Below are 5,666 nucleotides of genomic sequence, written 5' to 3'. Positions count from 1 at the left end.
TGCCTGTGCCACATAACTAACCCCATAATCCATGCCCATGTTCATGCAAGCAACCTTAGTACATTTCACGAATGGCACAGTCTCTCCTCAGCATATTTATCCCATTGCCCTCTCTGGTCTCGTCTCCTTCCCACTGAACCCCTTCTTTCCAACACACCTGTGTGTGTGTGTGTGTGTGTGTGTGTGTGAGAGAGAGAGAGAGAGAGAGAGAGAGAGAGAGAGAGAGAGAGAGAGAGAGAGAGAGTTTGTGTATGTTTTGTGGGGGTGTGTGGTTTTTTGTGTGTGCGTGTAATGTGTGTTTTGTGTGTGTGTAGTTGGGGGGAGAAATCTTTTCGCATCAGACACAGGCACATTTACCCCCATTTTTTTCACTTCAGTTAGATTTCATCATAACAAGGCTCTGGAGTGCTGACTCAGTGAAGGTTAAAGGTGAAATCCGAGCACATTCTCATTAGGTTGTTGGGATGCAGGCAAGGCAGAAACTGGGCGTTTGGTGCTTTCATGAAGGGCTTGGGCCTGTGTGAATGTTAACTGGAGCAAACTGATTCCTAGGAGTTGGCTTAGAACTTGATGGAACTATTCAGTTTTAGTGCTTGGAGCAATGGCAACATGTTCCTAGAAATGAACTCTAATTGCTTCCTTAAAGGAGTTACTGCTTCTTCTTTCTCTCTCTTCCTGATTGGCAGTGAAGTGAACAGCTCTGCTCAGCCAGTTTCCTCCTGCTGTACAGTCTTCTGTCCAATTGCCTGGGCAGGAGAGTGCATGTGACTAAACCCTCTGAAACATGAGCCAGAATAAATACCCTTTAATACCTCAGAGACTTTATCAGAACTCAGCATAGTTTTAATGACTTCTGATAAAGATTAGACCATACACTTGAATATTTGGTTTGAAGTATTTGGAAAGGTGATTATAACATAAGCTGATCGAAAACTTTTAAAATAGTAAAACTCAGTGGGTCACAAAAACAAGGCAAACAAAAAGACAAAACCAAGAAGAGAATTGTTGTGAAGATGAAAGGTTTAGAGGGAGTACGAGAAGACTAGGGAGTGACAATGGCCAGCACACAGTATGTGCATGAAAAACCCCACAACTCACTGAGCCTTCCATAATTGAGGTTCTGGTGTAATGTAGAAGAGAAACATGATATGTTTTCCATTGAATACTTATATTACTTAAATCCATTCCCCAAAACAGAAATTTGAGTAAGTCTTATGAAAGGGCAGGCAAGTGTAAGCATTAACAGATGTTTAGGGATTATATTAACCCTTCAGAGGAGACATTTCCCCTTTGACATACATGTTTCCATAGCTGTCATTGAACAAAGGTCTCTGATATTTTACCAATAGTTTTGAACAACAAAGTAGAAGTCAGTTCACATACTGTTGAGTCATCTTGTTTATAAGTGAAGCGCACTCTTAGTTATAAATGGACCCTTGATTTTGAACTTAATGATTTAAAAATAACTGAATTTTTGTCTGAGGTGATTTGAGTCATATCTCAGAACCAATCCAGATGCTCTTCTTAGGCACTGAGAGCCTTCAGAAGAACACTGTCCTCTAGGAGAGCCTTGACGGGTCCAAGTCACTTTGTCATCTAGCTATCTCTCTATTTATTTATTTTACTTAGATGCCAATGATAACTAAGTTTGATATATGACACAAAATAATGAAGAAAAGCACTTTATGTTCTGAGCTGTTATTAATGGAAGTACCATATGACACAGTCTGTCATGGTCACAGACTCTTAGCAACTCAAGTACTCAAGCAGCTAACTTGGAAGGAGCTAGGTCCAGCCAGACTGCATAGAGAACCCTCCCCGACCTTAATTTAATGCTCTTCAGGTCACAGCTTTATTGAAAGTAGGCTAAGTTTGCCTTTTTACCCTTACAATCATAACCTAGCCATCTATTGAACTGTTTCTGTGTTGTATATGAAATGAAAAAAAAAAAAAAAAAAATCAAGAACAAGGTTAGTGTGCATATATGTGAGTGTGTTTTGGATATACATGGCCCTCCTGCATTGTGGTGTGTGTGTGTGTGTGTGTGTGTTGGATTTACATGGCACTGTCTGCCTGCATTCCCAGAATCAGGGAAGTGGAGGCAGAACCATCAAATATTAGACAGCAGCCTAGGTAAGTGGTGAATTCCAGAAGTTATTGGCTGTGTGGTGGGACCCAATCTCTAAAGTCAAAGCAAAGAAAGATCTGCAAGTATTACTACTTCTGACTAGAAATCTTAGGTAGATGTTCCTTACCTTTTATATATTCTTGGAAAAGTTTATACCAAGTAAGAACTTACACCATTGCCTTGCTCCTGTGATTTGATGTGGACATGCTTTTGAAATTGGTGTATTCAGATTCCTAGACTAGAAGCCTTGTGATGTTGCACTGACAGCCATAGTCTTGCTGAACTGTTCTGGTCCCAGATGAAAGCTAGCTTGAGATTATTTTAAGTCAGCAGTGGTTTGGAAGTAATAAGTGTCTGACGTCCTAGATGGCTTGTTCTACTCTATACAAGAATTTTCTGTGAGTTTTTAAAAAGATTTATTTATTTATTATATTTAAGTGCACTGTAGCTGTCTTCAGACACACCAGAAGAGGGCATCAGATCTCACTACAGATGGAATTGAACTCAGGACCTCTGGAAGAGCAGTCAGTGCTCTTAACCACTGAGCCATCTCTCCAGCCCTTTTCTTTGACCATTGACTGTGCAGTCTGTGTATGACATCTTTTATGTCAAAGGGTGGAAGCTGCTCCGAGCCTCGGGCGCCGTGTGCACCGAGGACAGAGTGGTGAGCAAGCAAACGTGCTAGAGACTGGGCTCAGCTCAGGAAGCCGCCGCCAAGGACGGGTTGGATAGTTTGGGACAGTTCATGGACAAGTTCTGCAATTAAATCTCATTCTAGACTCTTGGGTTCAGGACCCTCCACCTAAAGCAACTTCACCAGATGACAGTATTGACTCACCAAGTCACTGCTTTCCTTTCTAACCTTGACTTTGTCACTTGGCTCCTGTCACCTGTACATCAGGGGACACCTTCCAACCAAGGATCTCTTCTACACAGACTAACCTCTCTGGCTTAGATTTGCCTCTCATAAACATGGGTTCTTTTGTTTTATCCTGCTACACTACACTGCTTGGCTACAAAACCTGGGTTCAGAGCAGCAGCATCGGTCAGTATCAATGGTCACAAGACACTTGCATGGTCACCCGCCACATCTTCTCCATTATTCCTTCTGGAATTGGATCTTCTGAGCAACATTCTGAGCTCCAAATTTTTGACCAGTGCATTTCTAGTGTTGTCATTGTCTTTGCAAATCTAAGTCATCTTGTTGGATAATCATCAGGTCTCCTCCCGACTCTAAGAAAGAGGAAATGGTCTCCAGCTCACCGCTGCTTTTCATCAAGGCCTGTGTAACTGTTGAGAGATCCAAGTTAAACTTTTCCACTAGCTGCTGGATGATCTTAATGGCAGTTCCCACTTCCTGCTCATCTGGCTGTTTCTAAATCTTCCTCAGGTGGATCACTCTCTCACATCGTTATATGTATTTCAAAGTCAGGGCTCTCATCCACCATGGCTTCTCGGAACTCCTCCAACAGCTTGTTGACTGCTTCTCCCTTCACACACTCCGCTTCAGGCAAGTCTGTGTTCTCTTGTCCTGTGGCTCCCCACTATCCACGGCCTCGAGACCCTGTTCCGCCTTCCGGTTGAGCTTCTGGGAGGACGGGTTGACCGGGCCATTCCCGAGCAGGTATTTGTGCTCCTGGCCTGCATACAAAGAAGTTACAGTTTTTTCCCCAGATCACTTACTTTAGTTGATCCTTTGTTTTGGCTCTGACTGTATCTATTAAACTGAGATGCTGGCTACCTGGACTTTTACTGTACGTTTGGTGCTTTGGGATATCTGAGTTTTAAAATGTGCTGCTCAGTCACCACTTGATATGGTGTTTGTCTTCAGAATGGTATTCCACACTTATATTTTAGAAAGAGAACCAACCTGAATGGCCTCTTGGACTCTAAACCCCTACAGCACTAATGTATATGACCTCTGACCCTGCTGCTGGAGATACTTCAGCTCTTAAGGCACGTGACTGTTCACTGTCACACACTGGTTTGCTGCTCGGTGCTGCGTGCTGTTTGATTGCTGTGGTTCAGTCCAGGAGCTACAGAAGAGGCTTATCTTCCTTTGGCATAACTTGCTGAATATGTTCTTATGCCCACCTTCCACTGTGCTCAGTTCAGCAGATGGTCAAGTTTATGAGGGCTCTGGGAGACGTGCGCTTGCCTCCAGAGCCAGGATAGCAAGCCACACGTTTATTTTGAATAATTTTCAGGTATAGTCTACCTGAAGGAAACCAATCTCTCAAAACATTTGACTTTATGGTCTATGTGGTAGTATATGCCTTTCTTGAATCCTAGCAATTGGAAGGCGGGGGCATGGGGTAGGCTGTGAGTTTGAGGATGGACTGGTCTACATAGTGAATTTCGGGCCACCCAGAGCAACACAGTAACATCCTGTCTCAAAAGATGAAAAGATGAAAAAAAAAAAACAAGAGTTTAGCTGGTTGTGCTGACAGTAGCCACCAGTGTGGTTGTACCCTCTTCATCTCTACAATGTGCCCCTGCATTCACAGGTAAGCCAGCTGCTGCCCTTTGCTGAGTTATCAGGACAGATAGCTGTACATGGTGCTCCAGACACTGCCGCCCCTTAGCAAGTTCCTCCTCAGATGGGAGACTTTCTCTACAGTTAGGCGCTGCTATCTGTATGAGCCAGAAATGCATTTCTTTGTTATCTTACCTGCTTTTCTCCTCGTCCCACCCCGCATGAGAAGAAAAATGAACCTAGTGCCTAGCCCTGGGCATGGAGTGATATTTCTGCCACACCTAGCAGATTATCCAGTGGATCTTTGAAAAGGCTGTTTCTTATTGCTTCTTGCAAATTTTAATGTGGTCACTTTTTAGGACCTTTTATTTTAACATAAGCAGCGTCACCATGCTCTCTTTCTCTTAGTCACAAGAACATCTGCTTCCAGCTGGATGTTTTGGGCTCAGTAAAGGCTGAACACACACACACACACACACACACACACACACACACACGAAATCATGCTCAATCCTCCTTTTTTATACATTATTTCATAAACTTAAAACATCTTGGTTACTACAGAATATATAAACTATGAAATAGTTATTACTTCCCACAGGCACCTTTGAATTAGCAAAATCATGTTCTGATTGCTATCGAGGAGTCTAATTTAGCCTTTACTTTTAGTTATGATCATAGCTATATGATTTGTTATTTGTCTTGTGCTGGCATATTGGCCAGAAATATAAAGTTTTAGGTTTTTTGTGCTTTTTTTTCCTTCTGTATATTGTGGACTTTTGCAGTAAAAATTGTTCTGTATTAGAGGGTAATATGGTGGCATTTATAAATTTCTTTCTGTTGTAAACTGTCTCAAATTTAGAAATTTTGTTTTTATGTATAGGTTTTGCTTGTATGTATGTATACCACATTGTGCAGTGCCCATTGAGGCTCAGAAGAGGGCATATGGGTCATTAGAATTGTGGTTACAGATGGTTGTGAACATGTGCAGGTGCTGGGAACAGAACCTAGATTCTCCGGAAGAGTAGCCAGTGCTCTAAACAGCTGAGCCATCTCTCCAGC

The sequence above is a fragment of the Micromys minutus genome, assembly GCF_963924665.1.
Source record: "Micromys minutus genome assembly, chromosome: 2".
In the NCBI taxonomy this organism is placed as follows: Eukaryota; Metazoa; Chordata; class Mammalia; order Rodentia; family Muridae; genus Micromys; species Micromys minutus.
This window is presented reverse-complemented; position numbering follows the sequence as displayed.